The sequence below is a fragment of the Aristolochia californica genome, unplaced genomic scaffold (genome assembly GCF_029961685.1).
Source record: "Aristolochia californica isolate CCGP_79_NKW_82.1479 unplaced genomic scaffold, dmAriCali1.0.hap1 SCAF_4, whole genome shotgun sequence".
Lineage (NCBI taxonomy): Eukaryota > Viridiplantae > Streptophyta > Magnoliopsida > Piperales > Aristolochiaceae > Aristolochia > Aristolochia californica.
This window is the reverse complement of record NW_027182103.1, coordinates 36,105,792-36,121,278: the sequence shown is the minus strand read 5'-3', so window position 1 is coordinate 36,121,278 and position 15,487 is coordinate 36,105,792.

Genomic DNA, 15,487 nt, shown 5'->3' with positions numbered 1-15,487 from the left:
ATCTCCCGAGTTGTTATTTTGTTCTTCCTTTTGGTGATCTCGGTGAAAGCTGCTTGATAATACCAAGTCAAGTTCTGAGCCCGGGTCTCTTGACTCAGTTCAACTCGGCGTCACCCTGGTATCTGCCCATTCCGAGTTTATTGGTATAAACTCAGAACTATTGAAACTCAATTTTATTGCTAGATCGGTGGCAAGGGAAGAGAACCCATTGATCCAACATTTAATTAATAAAAAAATACTTCAATCTCCCACCAACGAGGATGAGGCGTTTGTCCGATTTGTCTGAGCACTTCATGCAGTGAAGAAGCTCTGTCATTAGATCCACGGAAGGGATAGAGGCCAAATCCACTGAGCTCGCCATTTTACGAACACGCTGCGAGACTCTCCTCTCTGAATATTTCTTTCTCTTCTCTTTGGTCTGGCATTGGCCTGATGGTATACTTGGTTGATCGCATTCTGCTTCGGCTTCTTTTAGCTTCGGTTTGAACCGCTGCTTACGGCCAGATAAGTTGAACTGAACTTCTTATATGCTCGGAAATCAATTGAGTTATTGTTTGAATCGCTGCTTACAGCCAAAGAAGTTCAAGTTGGATTCTCCTACTGTTAATGCTTGGGATTTCAATTGATGCTGTTGCGCTGCTGTCCGATTTCCATCCCGAGCCTTCGAACGTTAACAGCGGAAGTTTCTGCAAATCCGCTTCTATTGTTGGCATCTTCACTCAGGAGTTATTCCCGTATAATCTGTTTTGGACATTCCCATACTGCTAGTTGGTATCTTCATTCGGAAATATTTCCTGATTGACAGCTTCATCTGGTTGGTTGTCTCGCTCATCTTGCGATTTCGTCTGGTTCGTTTGGAAGTAGTGCCCATACTGCTAGCGTCTTCTTTGCTGATAATCCAAGTTAATCCTGGAAATTTGCATTCGAGCCAACGCAAATTACTGCTGCTATCAATTACTGACTTTCTCCCCAGATGTTTGATTGCCTCAGTTGGAAAATCCAAGGTGCTGGAAAGTCATCGACATTGGCGTCCTGCTGGAAAGTCGTAGTTCCCTTACTAGCTCATCTTCAATCTGGCGCAACAATCAGATTTCTAGAAATCAACGCCAGTGTCATTGGCATCCATCTTATTTTTGGAAGTTCTAGTGGATACTATTTAGTATCTTGGAACTTTTTTTATTTTGTTAACCGTTTTTATGAGAAACGGTTTTCTCATTAACGTGGTCTCAAACTTCTGGCAGTTGCAACTCCCTAGTAACACGAAGCCATGAATAACCTTGATGGAAGGTTGACTTCAGTTAATGGTTTTTCGGTCCCCTGTCTCGTCACTCAAGCCCCTTCAGTTGAGCCATCGCCGTGAGTGCTCAGAGATCGGAAGCGCCGAACAGAGAACGGAATTTGAAGCGTATGAAAGGAGGTATGATTTAGCTTCCGTTTAATTTATATGATGAATTTCATGTTGTTATTAGAAATTCATGTTTAAGGCTTACAGTTGGTATCAGAGCAGACATCTGATCCAACGTTTCGGTTCCATTTGAGCTTAAATTTAAAAGCTCTATTTTTGTTTTTTAAAACAAATTTTGTGCGGTCTCTGTATGCTCACTGTTTGCAGGAGCCGGGGCTCTGGCATCGGCGTAACCAGCATTGAGCATGACGCCGACACCGGCGACCATTCCGCACGGTTTGCTGGCGCCGACAACTTACAGAACGCCGATGGAGGCTGTTGCTATATGCTCTCTGTGAGCTCACCGCAGTGGCTCTCTCGCGACGCCTTAGAGCGTCAGAGCCGCAACGCTGACGCCGGCGACCATTCCAACAGGTTTGCCAGTGTTGACGACTTGAAAGAACGTCGACGAACTTTCCTTTTGCGTGCGGCTGAAGGTTCAAGACGACCTCCAGTGCACAGAATCATGTTAATTAAAATCATAAGGTATTTTTGTAAATATCGGACGAGTTGGCTCAGGACGAGTCTTCTGCGACTCGCCGTTCCAACTCAACAACCGCTACTCAGGTCGGCGTGACTCGGTGAAGAAAAAAAAACCGGGTCGACTCGGACGAGTTGGCTCACCGTTCCTGGACCGAGCCGACTCGGTACTTATAATGGCTTTTACGCTAGCGGGATTCGAACCCGTGTCTTCGCAAAAACAATTGCTCCAGTGACCATTAGGCCACTGCCGTCAGCTATTATGTATATTGGAATGTTTAGATTTATTCCTTGTTATAGTTTTTATGCATTTTTTGGCATATATGTAAATGCATGAAATTAAAGTTATGCATAATATTATAGTTTTTAATTATGCATATTTTATAAAAATATTTTTTGCATAATGATAACATGCTAGTGTAAGTTATAATTATGCAATTCATGCTATTCTCATACATTTATGAGATTTAATGTCTAGTGATCCATATAATTTTTATTAATTAGAGAGTAGCCACAACATCTTTAACTTAATAAAAATTATATATTATGGTTAGGATCACATAAAGAATATTAGACATTAATTGTAACTAATTTTAATTGATATAATAACATTTATCCCACAGGAATTTTTATTATATTTGAGTTTATTAGTTAGGATAAAATATCAAGTTATTCATAATTTACCCACAGGGATTATGAATTCATAAATAATTTGATAGTTTTATCAGAAATAAAAAGTAGAAATTAATTATAATTAATTATACTTAATATAATAAATTTTATCCCACATGAAATTTTATTATATTTGAGTATATTAATTAGGATAAAATATCAAATTATTCATAATTTACCCACAAGAATTATGAATTCATAAATAATTTGATAGTTTTATCATTAAGTTTATTCATAAAGAATATTGAATCTGCTTGAATTAAAAAACATTTAGCCCACAGCCAATGTTTTTTATGTCAATTGATTTGATTTTTAAGCATGATTTACATTGGTAAAGCATGATATTTTATTTAGGCTTCAGTTTTAACATCAACATGTAATTTGTGATTTTATGTAGTTGTACAACCTGCATATTTCTCTGATATTCGTTGTGATATCCCTGATCTTAAGGGAGATAACTATAAGGTCTAGAAAGAGAGAACACTTCTTCATTTAGGGTGGATGGACATAGATTATGCTATTAGGAAAGACGAACCACCAGTAATTACTGATACCAGCACAACAACTGAAATTACACTTTATGAACGATGGGAGTGATCTAATCGCCTCAGTGTAATGTTCATTAAGACTAAAATTACTGTTGGTATTTGTGGTTCTATTGAGCAGTATGAAAATGTCAAAGACTTGCTAAAAACCATTGATGCTCAATTTGTCACTTCAGATAAGGCATTAGCAAATACCCTAATCATGAAGTTCTTATCCCTAAAGCAGACCAGTATGAGAGGTGTGCGTGAGCACATCATGCAAATGAGGGATATTGTGGCTCAATTAAAAAATCTCGAGGTTGATATGTCAGAATCTTTTGTGGTGCATTACATTATGAATTCCCTTCTGCACCAATATGGACCCTTTAAAATCTCGTACAATACACATAAAGATAAATGGTCAGTTAATGAACTTTTGACCATGTGTGTTCAAGAGGAAGGGAGACTGGTGATGGAACAAGGAGAAAGTGTTATGCTAGCCACACATGGAAAGGGCAAGTATCAAGCCAAACAAAAAGGGAACGGTAAAATACACCCCCCCAAGCTAGTATTAAGAAAGATTCCAAGTGTTTCTTCTGTAAAAAGAAGGGACACATAAAGAAGGAATGTGCCAAGTTTTAGAAATGGCTTGCTGACAAAGGTACACCAACCTCATTTGTTAGTTATGAATCTAATATGGTTAATGTCAATAATTACACTTGGTGGATTGATTCTGGATCAACAATCCACATATCGAATTCCTTGCAGGGTTTGCAAAACCTAAGGAAACTAGTGGGAAGTGAACATCACATTTTCTCAGGAGATCAGATAAGCTCACATGTGGAAGCTATAAGAACTTGCTATTTAACTTTAAGTAGTGACTTTTTTTTTAAAATTAGAAAAGACCTTTTATGTTCCAAGTTTCTCCAGAAACTTGATTTCAGTTTCAAGGCTTGTACCTTATGGATATTCTTTTAACTTTTCAAACTCATCTTTCAGTTTACATTATATGTTTGATTGTGTTGGGAATGGTACATTGTCTGATGGTCTTCATAGCATTAATTTACAAAACAATGCCACTTACGTTTCAATGCATGTTCACACTGGTAATAAAAGAGGTGTTATTAATGAGGATTCCTCTACATTATGGCACCGGAGATTATGTCATATCTCCATATATAGAATTAAAAGATTAGTGAATGAAGGGTACTTAATACTCTAGATTTTACTGATTTTGAGACTTGTGTAGACTGCATTAAGGGAAAGCAGACTAACAAGTTAAAGAAAGGTGCCAATAGGAGTTCAACCATATTAGAGATCATACATACTGATATATGTAGTCCAGACATGGACTCACATGGTCAGAAATACTTCATCTCTTTTATAGATGATTCCTCACGATACATGTATCTCTACATGCTTTATAACAAGAATGAAACATTAGTCGCCTGTAAGATCTTTAAGGTTGAAGTAGAGACACAATGCGGTAAGCAAATTAAGATCGTGAGATCAGATAGAGGTGGAGAATTCTATGGTAGATACACAGAGAATGGACAAGCACTTGGGCCATTTGCAAAGTTTCTTCAAGAACATGGGATTGTTGCCCAATATACCATGCCTGGTTCTCCGGACCAAAATGGTGTAGCAGAAAGAAGAAACCGAACATTATTAGGCATGGTGCGGAGTATGCTTAGCAACTCCAATCTTCCCAGATCTTTGTGGCCTGAAGCACTTAAGACGGCAATGTATATATTAAACCGAGTTCCAACCAAGGCTGTTCCAAAAATGCCATTTGAATTATGGAAAGGTTGGAAACCGAGTTTGATACATACGTTTGGGGATGCTCGTCTGAAGTGAGAATTTATAATCTACAAGAGAAGAAGTTGGACCCAAGGACCATTAGTGGGTATTTCATTGGATATGCTGCAAGGTCTAAAGGTTACATATTTTATTGTCCATCTCACAACACTAGGATTGTGGAATCAAGAAATGCAAAATTTCTTGAAAATGACTTGATCAGTGGGAAGAATCCAACTCGGAATATAGTTTTTGAGAAGGATCATTCAGAATCTCAACCTTCCACCTTAAGTGATAGATTGGTTATTTTTCATAGCACCCCTCAAGTACAAACTGGTGTTGAACAACCAATCATTGAAGTTCCACAAATTGCTGACAACATTCCAGTAGATCAGGTACTTCAAGAGTTGCCAAACACTTTTGAACAACTAGTTGAACCACTTACTTCTCTGGAAAATGATGGTTCTATATTAAGAATATCTACTAGACTCAGGAGATCAGCAATTCCTGATGATTATATTGTGTATCTGCAAGAATCTGACATTAGAACCGCAAATGATCCCATGTATTTTTCAGAAGCCATGAGTTGCAAAGAATCAGAATTATGGTACAATGCCATGAAGGAAGAGATGAATTCTATGAAGAGTAATGGAGTCTTGGATCTTGTTGAGTTGCCTAGTGGATTTAAAGCCATTGGATGTAAATGGGTCTTTAAAACAAAGAAAGACTCATTAGGCAACATTGAGCGATACAAGGCAAGACTTGTTGCTAAGGGATTCACTTAGAAAGAAAGAATCGATTACAAAGAAAATTTTTCTCCTGTATCTAAGAAAGATTCTTTGCGCATAATTTTGGCATTAGTAGCCCATTTTGACTTAGAGTTGCAACAAATGGATGTGAAAACGGCATTCTTAATGGAGATCTAGAGGAGGAGGTTTACATGAAACAACCTGAAGGATTCCCCTCTAGTGATGGTAACCAATTGGTTTGCAAGCTAAAAAAATCAATATATGGATTAAAACAAGTATCCCGCCAATGGTATTTGAAATTCCATAATGTAATTTCTTCATTCGGGTTTTTAGAAAACATTATGGATCAATGTATATACCAGAAGGTCAGTGGGAGTAAAATATGTTTTCTTGTTTTATATGTGGATGACGTTTTGCTAGCAACCAATGATAAGGGTTTTCTACATGAGGTGAAACAATTTCTCTCTAAAATTTTTGGTATGAAGGATATGGGTGAGGCATCTTATGTCATTGGCATTAAGATTCATAGAGACAGATCTCGAGGTATCTTAGGTCTATCTCAGGAAACTTGTATTAATACAGTGTTAGAGAGATTTCAGATGAAGAGTTGCTCACCAAGTGTAGCTCCCATTGTGAAGGGTGATAGGTTTAATTTGAATCATTGCCCGAAGAACGACCTTGAAAGGGAACAAATGAAGGACATTCCATATGCTTCTGCTGTCGGAAACCTAATGTATGTTCAAGTCTGTACCAGACTTGATATTGCATTTGCTATTGGGATGTTGGGGTGATATCAAAGTAATCCCAGGTTAGACCACTGGAGAGCTGCAAAGAAAGTAATGAAGTACCTTCAAGGAACCAAAGACTACATGCTGATGTATAGACAGACGAACAATCTAGAAATCATTGGTTACTCAGATTCTGACTTTGCTGGTTGTGTTGATTCCCGCAAATCAACATCAGGATACATTTTCTTGTTGGCCAGAGGAGCAATATCATGGAGGAGTGCCAAACAGACTTTGACCGCCACGTCGACTATGGAAGCCGAGTTAGTTTCCTGTTTTGAGGCTACTTCACATGGTGTAGGGCTATCTTGAAACTTTTTTTGTCATATCTTCATTGGCGCCAACTTTGTTGGTCTTTCTGGAGGACGAAGACTCGGCTACTTTGTTTTGGTAGACCAGCTTTTCATCCTTCATCTGGAGCCGAGTTGCTATTCTTCTTGTACTAAGTCACTCTGCCGGATTTGAGGACCAACTAGGGGTGGCATTGAACCGAGCCGGTTCGTGAGCGGCTTGGTTCGATTCGATATACCTAGATCTCGAACCGAGTTTGAGGTTCGTGAGCGGCTCGGTTCGATTCGATATACCTAGATCTCGAACCGAGTTTCAGGTTCAGGATAGGCTCGTTTAAATTAACGAGCCGAACTCGATCGAACCAAGGTTCGGTTCGAAAGCTCGTGAGCCGGCTTGTTAACTTAACAAGTGGCCCGAGATTCGGGGGAGTCGGGATTCGGGAGAAGAGTGCGGGATCAAGGTTTCGTGTTTCTTCCTCTTCCATTCCGTCTCCTCTGGCACTGGCGGCAAGATTTTCTCGTGGGAATCGGGGATTAGAGATAAAAAAAAGCTATTTGTCAGGCGGCGATTCATCGAAAATGGGGGGTTTTGGTCTTCATATCCCTCATTCTCCCTTTCCCTATTCGATTCCTCACTCTCCATCTTAGTCATCTGCGATTTCTTCATCTCTTATCTTCTTCCTCTCCGATTTCTTCATCCAAAGTTCTTCCTCGTCGACGAAAGTGACGGTTTGATGGAAAGAAGTAAAATGTTTTAACTTAATTTTCTGTTTTTTCTTTTGTCACCGACCTAACCCTTGATTTTTTTTTTTCATTTTTATCTTATGTATTCCATTATTTATCTTCGATTAAGTATTTTGTATTAATGTTTTAACTCATCAGTTCTCTCTCGCTCTTTAGATTCGGCACTGTATGTGTTTCATTCGACCTTTTCCTAGCAAATTAAAAGGTTCAGAGAGCTCTTTCTCGAATAATATTCTTTGAAGCTAAGATCCATCAAGACTTCGGTAATAGTAAGAAACTCTCCCTTTTGTCTGAATATTTTTTTTATTCCTATACTTTGAAATCTACGTTCTCTAAAAATTTCTAAAGTCAGTATCAAACCCATGATCTTTCTAGTTTCTACATTAACCCCTTGAAATCCTATTACTCTTTCTGAGAAGAGAAGGCAAAAAGAAAAAGTGAGATTGAGAAGAAAGAAGAGGGAAAGGAGAAGTGTGTGGGCATTAACTAGATTAGTCTTACCACGGATCTTTGAAAGTCCCAAAATCAAAAGATTGAATATAGGGTTATTACTGGGCATTTTATTGACAATAATTGGAAGCTAAAAAACCGAGTCTTGAGTTTTGTGCATGTTCCTTCTCCTCGTCATGGCATTGATATAGAAAATGCTATTTACAAGCGTTTGAAAGATTAGGAAATCGAAAATAAAGTATTTAGTATCTTAGTTGATAATGCTACATATAATGTTGTTTGTATGAGAGTTTTGAAAGAAGATTTTTCATGAAAAAAGAAATTTGTTTGTGGTAGGAAGTTATTTCATGTGTATTGTTGTGCTCATATTTTGAACTTATTAGTCCAAGATGGTCTTGTTCAGATTAAGGATATCATTGAGAATGTGCATGAGAGTGTCAAATTCATAAATCTCTCTGAGGCTAGACTTCACACTTTTTTTAAAATTGTACAATAACTAGAACTAGGTGAAAAGAGGTTGGTTATTGATTGTCCAACTCGTTGGAACTCCACTTATGACATGTTGTCTTCTGCATTAAAATTCAAATATGCATTCTCTATATTTAAAGTTAGAGAACCAACTTATGATTGTTTGTCAAGTCTGTATGAATGGGAAAAAGGTTGAAATGGTGTGTGAGATTCTCGAAGTTTTTAATGTAGTTACAAATATAATTTCTGGGAGTGACTACCCTACTTCTAATTTGTACCTTAGTGAGGTACATAGGGTAAAGGAAGTTCTGAATATTCATTCTAAAAATGAAAATATTTTCATTAGGACAATAGTTAGTAGAATGAAAGAGAAATTTGAGATGTACTGGGGTGAATGCAATTTATTGATGGTTGTTGCTTCAATTTTGGATCCCAGTGTCAAATTAAGGTTGATCGAAATGTGTTTTCCTGAGATATATTATGAGGAGAAGCTACGATGAATATAAACTTAGTTTGATGCACCTTATATGAGATCTACCATGAATATGTATCCTTATATAATGTGGATATTAGAAATGAAGAGATTGCTTCAAGTATTAACTCTATGGGTGTTTCCACAAGTCGTAGGTCATATTCTTCATCAAGTTCAGGTTGGTCAAAGTTAATGACTTATGTGAAACAAGTGGAAGTAGTTAATTCACTAAGGTAAGAATTGGAAAATTATCTTGAAGGTGTGTATATTTGTGAGAAAACTTCACAATATGATTTTGATGTTTTAGAATGGTGGAAAGTGAATCATATGAAATTTGGGGTAATATCTAAGATGGCAGTAGACATCCTTATATTTCCCATGTCCACAGTAACTTCAGAGTCTACCTTTAGTGCCGGTGGTAGAGAAATAGACTCATATCGTTCTTCTTTGGCACCAAATACAGTTCAAGCTTTGATTTGTGACAGTGATTGGGTTCAGGCTCTTCACGGTGTCAAGAAAAATCAAAAGGTGAATTTCTTTGAATAATTATTTATAATGATATTTTTGAGTATATTTTTTATTTTTATTTATTAAAATTTTGTTTTATGATTACAACTGAGAAGAAGATTGTAGAGATAATGCTACCAATTACATGATTTTTCATGTTTTTCTCATCATAGTAATTTTAAAATTTTTAACTACATTAAGTAATTAGTAGTGGAGAGTATTTTTTTATCTGACAATAATAAGTTTTATTTTTTTGTTTTTGTCATAAGTGGAGATTTTGCTCATGCAGAGATGTATATTATTTTCTAGCATGAAGAGAAACAACTATAGCTTAAAATTTTATAATGGATTTATAGTTTTTATTTGGGTGCTTGTAAATTGATATTGATATTTTATTTAATTTTATTGTGTTTGATTATTGTATGGAGTTTATTCATAATATTATGCAATGTTGAATGTATAGACAATTTTATGGAGTGTTTATGGAGTGTATAAATAATTTTATGCAGGTATTATGTACATAGATTATGTCCAATTTTAAGTAAAGGTCATGCCTAATTTTATACAGGTATTATATGCATAGTTTATGCCCAATTTTATGTAAAATGTATGCAGAATTTTATATACAATTTATTTGACATGTATTTTTTGAAAAGTTTTAAATGTATGTTAGAGCTCTAACTCGAGACATGTATTTTTTGAAAAGTTTTAAATGTATATTGAAGCTCGAGCTCGGCTCAAACTCGGTTAAAATTATTGGGTTCGAGCTCGATAACAATTTTAGGCTCGAGGCTGGGCTCGGCTTGAGCTCGAGTTCGAAATATTTAAATCAAACTAGGCTCGAACATAGGCAGGTTTGGGCTCGGCTCGACTCGACTCGAGGCCACCCCTAGGACCAAAACCTCATCCATCTTGACTCTGCCCATTATTCTGTGTTATTACTATTCTATTTGCAAGCTAATCTCTTATTAATGTGATCCTGATTTAGCCTAACTCGGATTGACTCAACGGGTTAACTCAGTCCGAGTCAAAGTCAAATCAGTCCAAGTCAACTTGGACTCAAGTCATCCTGACTCGGGTCACTTGCTCCCTGCCTCTGGTATATTGGTCTGGATCCCAAGTACTCTATCGATAGTCCCTGCCATTGGGATATATTGGTTTGATACCGACTCGGCGTAACTCGATTTTTAACTCGGGGTCACTCACTCTCAACTCGGATCCTTGACTTTGGCTTGATTATTATCTTGGATTACCACCAACTTATTACTTGGTGCACAAATTCCTTATTCAAGGATGGATTCGCTGTAGATTATTTCTTGCGTCCTTATTACTCTTAAGGACTTCTATTATTTACTGGTTATCTGTTGCTATATAACTACATATTGGAATGTGTTAATTTGACATTGGCCCATTTCCGCAACTGCTATTGTGTCTATATGATTGAGACATTATTATTGGAGAAGGATTCCTTAATTGCTTGCCTTAGGTTCATTATTCACTGTTGTCAGCATTGGTTCATATGATGAAGAATTTGAAGCACTTAAGAAAATAAAGCACATGATGACCCCCGACTTCTACACCTTATATTCCTTTGACTACCCATTACCCTTTTATTATTTGGCAGCTTTTTCTCCTAACATACTTTATTTGACTCTCACTTAGCCCTTTGACAAACACTTTTGGTGCATTGCTTTGGTTGGTCCCTTTTATATATATGGGTGTTTTTTAAGTCCATCGAGACTTTTTATTGGTACCCTTGGGTATTTTATCGCCTTTTTGTGAATGACAGGCATTACCCACTTTAGTGATTATTATCACTATATTTGTTCAAAATCTTTTGAGGTTAGTTTCGACTTATAACCCATTTCTTGTTAAGTTGTGGAGCCTAATCAACGCCCTATATTGAGTCAGTACGCGAATCGACCTTCGTCGTAAGGTCTCCGTGGGGGTTGGAAGGGGGGTGGAGCCCCTGAAAGGTCCACAATATATTCTCTTGTTACATTAAGGATAGTTTTGGGATTTCAAACTTGTAATTTGGTTGCCCTAATTTTCTCTTTATATTTGGCGGCGCCGTTGTTAGGGTTTTATCACCTAGAGTAAGATCATCAATTGCGGTCGAGAGAGGTTAGAGAAAAACCACCTGTAAGTGTGTACAATTTCTCTTGTAAACTATTTTATCTTCATAGTAGATTACTGTAGCGGTGGAAGATAGGATGTAGTCTCACCTTGAGGCGAACCTATATAAATCTAGTCTTTATTCTCGTGCTTGCTTTTTTCTTCTCCTATGATTATTATTATTGCTCTTGTTGGTTTGGTATTAGGGTATCTAATTCCTAACAAGTGGTATAAAAGCTTTGGTTCATGATTGAGAGCAATGGGTAGCGGAGAAGGATTGACACTAAGAATCAACAAGTTTGATGGTATGGATTTTGCGTTTTGGAGGATGCAGATCTAAGATTATCTATTCATTAAAAAGCTACACTCACCACTTCTGGATATGAAACCAGAAAGAATGGAAAATGATGAGTGAAGTCTCTTTGATAGACAGGTGTTTGGAGTAGTTTGGTTAACACTGTCGAAGACAATCGCTCACAACGTGGCATTAGAAAAAACTAAAATAGGGATGATGAAGATTCTGTCAGATATGTATGAGAAGCCTTCCACAAATAGTAAGGTTCATCTCATGAAAAAAACTTTTCACTTTAAAGATGACATAAAATACATAAGTGGCAACACATTTGAATGAGTTTACCATGATTGTCAATCAATTGACCTCCGTTCAGATTAAATTTGATGATGAGGTTCGTAATTTAATTCTTTTGGCGTCTCTGCCAAATTGTTGGGAGCATATGAGGGTTGCGGTTAGAAACTCTGTAGGTAACAAGAAGTTGATTTTTAATGATGTTCGGGATACCATTCTTAAAGAGGAAGTTCATAGAAAGGACTTTGGATAATCGTCGACATCTAATTCTTCCCTAAATGTTGATACTAGGGGCAAGAACTTCAATAGGAATTCCAATAAGGGCAATAGTAGAGGGAAGTCAAGGAATGGAAGAAACAAGTCCAAATTTGGAAGGAATGTAGAGTGCTGGAATTGTGCAAGTTCAGTCACATAAAAAAAACTACAGAGCACTGAAGAAGGATGAAAAGAAAAACGATGCTGCAAATGCGGTGACTAAAGAAGTACAATATGTTTTACTCTTGTTGGTTGATAGCCCTATTGACTCTTGGGTGTTAGATTCAGAAGTTTTTTTTCACACCACTACCCACCGTGAGATCATGGAGAATTATGTTGTTAGAGATTAAGGGAAGGTGTATCTTACTGATGGAGAACCTTTGGCTATTATCGGTATTGGAAATGTCAATTTGAGGATGTCAAATGGGTCAGTGTGGAAAATTCACAAGGTGAGACATGTACCAAAGCTAATGCGTAATCTGATCTCAGTAGGGCAGCTTAATGATGAGGGTCATAATGTGACTTTTAATGGTGCTGCGCGGAAAGTCGCTAACAGAGCCATAGTTGTTGCATGAGGAGTTAAAACTGGAACTCTTTACATCACTTCTAGTTGTGAAGGTACAGTTGAAGTTGTTGATGTTGTTACTGATTATGATTTGTGGCCTTATAGGCTCGATCACATGAGTGGGAAGGGAATGAGAGTGCTTCAATCCAAAGGGAAGCTACCAGGGCTGAAAACTATAAACAACAGTTTATATGATGGTTGTATCTTCGACAAGCAGAAAATGGTTAGCATTTCTAAGGATGGAAATGAGCAAAAGATAGCAAAATTGGAGTTGGTTTACATAGATGTGTGGGGGCTTTCAACTGTTACTTCCCTTGGTGGTTCTAATTATAATGTGACATTTATTGATGATGCAAGCAGAAAGGTATGGGTTTATTTCTTGAAAAATAAATCTGATGTCTTTGATACATTCAAGAGATGGAGAACAATGTTGAGAATGAGACAGATTTGAAGGTGAAGTGCCTGTAGTTAGATAATGAGGGATAATACATAGATGATGATTTCAGGCAGTACTGTGCTGATAATGAAATCAAGATGAAGAATATCATTCCTAAAAAACCTCAATAAAATTGTGGTTGAGAGGATGAACAAAATTTTGAGCGAGCATGCTAGAAGCATGAGTGTTGGAAGATGGGCCCAAGCCCACACGACCAAGGAAGGCCCACATATCCAAGCGTGTTCAAAGATGGGCCCAAGCCCATAAGTTATGGATCATCCATGCTCACATGAGCTGGTGGGACCACCATGATCACGTGAGGTGGCAGAAGAAGTCTTACAGAGCCAGAATTATTATGGAAGCAGGTCTCACAGAGGAGTTTAAGTTTAAATGAGGTTTTTTCATGTTAGTCTTCTATTTATATTGGGTTATTTAATTATGCTAGGACTTACCTTTAAGTGTTAGAGTTTGGGTGTAATTGAGACAAAGGTAGTTGGACTCTACTACTTTCCTCTACTATAAATAGAGGTTCATGTACTCTCATTACAATAAGTCAATGAAGTATTTCCCTTTTCCATAAATTCAACATGGTATTAGAGCAGGTTTTGTGAGTTGACTCGGTCAACCCACAGAGGTAATGTGATATTTTTTTATTTATTATCTCTAGTAGTTTAGGTTTGTATTTATCTTTTTTTTAGTCCTTATTCCCATTATTTGCTTTATGTTTTCACCTTTATACTACTATTCTATTTCCCCCCCTTGGCACCGTCTACAGGAAGATATATATTACCAGAAGCCCATCTGTCGAATCTGATCTCTGTCCAAAATTGCCATCTTTCCTTTTCTATTTGCTGGTTAGTTCCAGAGTGACGACTCCATTACTATTGCGGAAGACGATTGTTGAATTTATTGAAAAGAGAAATTCTTCATTGACTTAACTAATCAGAGTACATGAACCTCTATTTATAATAGAGGAAGGTAGTAGAGTCCCATTACAATAAAACTACCCTTGTCCCAATTATACCCAAACTCTAACACTTAAAGATAAGTCCTGGCATAATTAAATAACCCAATATAAATAGAAGGCTAACATGACTGAAACACCTTTAAACTGAAACTCTTCTGTGAGACCTGCTTCCATAATAATTGTGGCTTTGTTATACTTCTTATTGTGTAAGACTGCGTATGCCACCTCACGTCATGGTGGGTCCCATATCTTATGGGCTTGGGACCATCTTCCAACATTGTTGGATATGTGGGCCTTCCTTAGTCATGTAGGCCTGGGCCCATCTTCCAACACTCCCCCTTAAGTTGGGGGTGAGAGAATATCATGAACTCCCAGCTTGCTGCAAATGATGTATAGGATCTCGTATAAAATGGCAGTCCTGCATATCTTCCAACGCTCGCCCTCACGCTGGGGCTCTTTTCCATGAGGCCCAACTGCCATAATATAAATGAGAGTAAAATCATTCCAAGCTGTATGATATCGCTCCATACTCCAGTCATATCCCATGTTGGATGTAGGGCAAACTCTTATCATTCTTAGGTAGTGGCACTCGTATCTTTCGTAGGTAGTGGGTCTATACGTAGTGCTCAAAAGTGTAGTAAAAACTCCTCCATCACCGTGTCCCACCATAGGACAACGCCTCTCAAGTGGTAGGAGTAACAAATGCCAATTCGGGGGGAGGGAGAGGGAGAAGGGGGAGGGGAGGGTAACATATATGTAGTAATAAGCTCCTCCATCATAGTGTCCCAACTCGGGCACCGACTCTCACAGGTAGAAATGGGTGATAAATGCCTGTCATTCACAAGATGGCAATAAAAGACCTGATACGTGATAAATGTCTGTTTATATATATATATATATAGATAGGTCTTAGTGGACGTAAAACACCCAATCATGATGGACTTAAAGTCCCAAACAAAGCACTGCACAAAAGGTTGGCCCTAAGATGTATGTGAGAGTCAAATAAATGATGGTAGAAGTAAGGTTGTCAAATAACCAATAGGTAATGGGTAAACAGGAAGATAGGATGCTAAAGCCACCACTTCTTCAATAATAATGCTTCATCCAAAGAGACACAATAGCTGCAGCTGAAATGGGCCTGGACCCATATAACATGAACCAAAATAATAAAAATCCTTGTA